A 3,347-nucleotide genomic window follows, 5' to 3' on the forward strand; every position below is an offset into this window, starting at 1 on the left:
CACCACCACATATGGAGGCCGGCACAGCTCAGGGATGTGGTACTGGGGATCAAACCCAGGTCCTTGCGCTTATAAGGTAGGTGCTTAGAACACCAAGCTATCTCTCCAGCCGGGAAAGACTCTTCTATATAGCAGTCAAGTCTTCAGGTATATGCTAACTTGATAAGAGCTAAAATATCATTGCTTTGTATGAAGGGGAATATAATGTACCTTAGTTTTAGGAAGAGTTGCATAAAATAGTCTTACCTAAAAGAGGAACCCAGGGGCCGGGGAGATGGCTCAGTGTAATAAGCGCTTCCCTGGCAAACACAAGGGCCTGAGTTCAATCCCCGTTCCACAAAATAAATAAATAAATAAAATAAAAGAGGAACACAGAAATATATGCAAGAAGAGTTATTCAGCTATAGAAAAAGGTAAACTCCAGGCTTTTATAGGTAAATGGATGCAACCAGAGACCATAGTCTCAAGTGAAATAAATCAGACCCACATGTGTAAACTTGTATTGTCTCCCTAGTGTAAGAACCTGAAAGAGTAAATAAAATCTGAAAGGTGCAATAGATACAGTGAAAGGGAAAGAAACTGTTCTAAGGGAAGGAACAACTGAAATTAGGGAAAGGAGAAAAGAAGGAAGAGAAAAAAATCTATACATATATACACAGCTTGGATACTTATACTGTTGATGTCTGCTGAAATTGAAAGGAACAATTAGTACTTAATATATTTCCTTTTTAATTTTTTAAAATTTTTGACAAGTTTTGCATGCTTATATCTGATAATCTGAACAACTAATTGGAAGACAGCAATATGCAATATAGCAAACAGTGCTGAATTCCTATCTTTTTGCTTAGTGAAATTCTGTATCATTTCTATTTTTTCACTTTTGTTGTTCTCTTTAAAAAATAAAAGCATGAAATGCCTATAGAAAAAAAAAGAATAAAGCACAGAAAGAGTAAGAGCTCTTATGAACGCCTTATAACTGAGGCAGGAAGCATAAACTTTCATACTAGCACGTTGCCTAGTTCAGGACAGACTTTGTCCGATGTGTAATGATGTTAGCTTGTTAGCAATAATGCTGAAAACTGGTACAACTGTGGTGATCAGCACACTGAAGTGGAGGATGCCAGGCTGATGGTGTGGCCCAGTGGCAGAGCGCCTTGTCTAACGTGCAGGAGACACTGGCTTCAATCTCCAGCACCAGGAAAAAGAAGAAGCAAGTGAAGAAATGAAGAGAAGAATGCAGGTCACAAGCACTGACCCCAAAGGCACATCACAGAAACATGACCTTGCCACCCTCCGCCCCCTGAGACTGAGGGCAGCCTCTGTGAACACCAAGGAGACTCTTTGTGTACCTCCTGTCTCAGGAGGACATATCCTTATCACTATTTCAAAGATGAAGAGTTTGAAGTTCTTTCATTTACTAGAGACTATCTCTAAAGTAGTTGACTAATAAACAAAAAAATGATATGTTTAACTATGAAACCTGACCTGTTCTACTGTGTACCTATTTGGATTTTTTATTTTTGCCTGATTTTTATTCCTACTACCTTTAAAATCACTAAAATTGAAATGCTGTGTTGTTCACACCATGAAATATCTCCATTTTCAGTGAATCCTTAGGTTGCCTTGTAAAAATCTATAGTGGAAATATCGCCATTAGATATGCCTAAAACTCTGAATCCAATCTAAGAAGTCTCAGCTAATCCACATCAGTAGGCTGAGTGCCTGTTTTTACCACTAACCTCTGCAAAGTAGCAAGGTTTTAAATGAAAGTAAGTATTAAAGAGGTCCTCAAAGATGCTCGATAGTTTAAAGTGTTTGATTTTGCAAATCACCACTATCATCATCATTGTGGTGGCTGTCACTTTGATCGTCTTTATTCATGAAGTATAATCACATCAGAGAGAGAAAAGCAGGGCTCTGGGGGGAAATGAAGTCAGAGCGAGCTAGGCCCGAGGCACCTGCTTTCTCGTCTCCTCATCTGCTCTGGAGGGAACTCTGAAGAGCTCTGTTGGTCAGAGAACCTATATAGTAGGCTCCTGGGGTAAGCTCTTAATTTTTGCCAACATTACTTTTAAGACTTGCAGCAGGCTGGTAGATGCTACATAGTGAGCCTCCCCGTCACTAGGATAAAATGCCTGACTCCTACAGCTCAGAGGAGGAGGGGCTTATTTGGCTCAGAGTTTCAGAGGGTTCGCTTTCTGGCCGGCCAGCTCAAAGGCAGAAATGCATGGAGGAGGGCCTGGTGGAGGAAGGCCGCTCAAGCCACAGCAGTTGGGAAGCAAAGAGTGCCAGGAGAGCGTACTGCGGAGCGAGGCCCTCCAAGCCTATCCCCAATGACCGCCTCCCCCAGCTGCGCTCTCCTTCCTAACAGCACAGCCATGAACTCATGAATGAATTACTGACGAGTACGTGTTGCACAGCCATGATCCAGTCACTTCCAAACTCCACCTCTGAACACGGGAGACGTTTGAGGGATACTGCGGACCGAAACCCCAGCAAACGCGATGGTAAGCCAGACATGGCCCCTGCCCTCGCAACGCGAACGATCAAGATGTTAAACTTCAGTTTCCTGCTAAATAATGACCAGCCTTTCTTCTTTATCGCTTCACTGTCAGGACGTCACCTGCTGCGAGTAGGTCGCTTGCGTGACTCTTTGGTGCATTGTTCCATTTATCTAGAAGAGGCACGTGTCTGCTGTGCTAAATACTTAAAAACTTTTGGTGTATGTTTAGTCTGCTCTCTTACCGACCAGAAAGAGCTGGAGAAGGTGGAAGAATCTAGCTCTCTTTTCCCACATAATTTTCCTTTTACTAATTAAACAGCTTGTAAATATATTTTAAGTACTTAGAATAGGCAAAAAAAAAAAAAAGGTCAATTTCTGAAAAGTTTATTTTATATTCTTGGATGAAAAAATGCACAATTTCCTAGGCTTTTGTTTTGTTTTGTTTAATTTATGTATTTGGTACAGGGTCTCGCTATGCAGCTCTCCAGCGCTGGGATCACAAGTGTGCGCCCCCACGCCCAGACTTGGTGGTCGGCGCGGTACTTGGTGCGGGGGCTTGAACCCCAGTCCCTGCAGTTGCCTAAACAGGTACTGAATCTGCTGAGCTATCTCACTGGCCCTCATTTCTCAGGTTCTCAATACATAACACACAGGTCCCAGGACACAGCAAGCCGTGATTGCTGAGTGGGAGTTTCTTTCCTAAATCACCATTAATCAGTCATCTTCACTATTCCTCTCTTTCACCTAATTCTCACAACATCTTTCTTCAGAAAGCAGCAACAATGAAATGAGGGGTGCTGATGCTCTCTCTCTCTCTCTCTCTCTCTCTCTCTCTCTCTCTCTC

Source organism: Octodon degus, unplaced genomic scaffold, assembly GCF_000260255.1.
Source record: "Octodon degus isolate 3935 unplaced genomic scaffold, OctDeg1.0 scaffold00013, whole genome shotgun sequence".
NCBI classification, from domain to species: Eukaryota; Metazoa; Chordata; class Mammalia; order Rodentia; family Octodontidae; genus Octodon; species Octodon degus.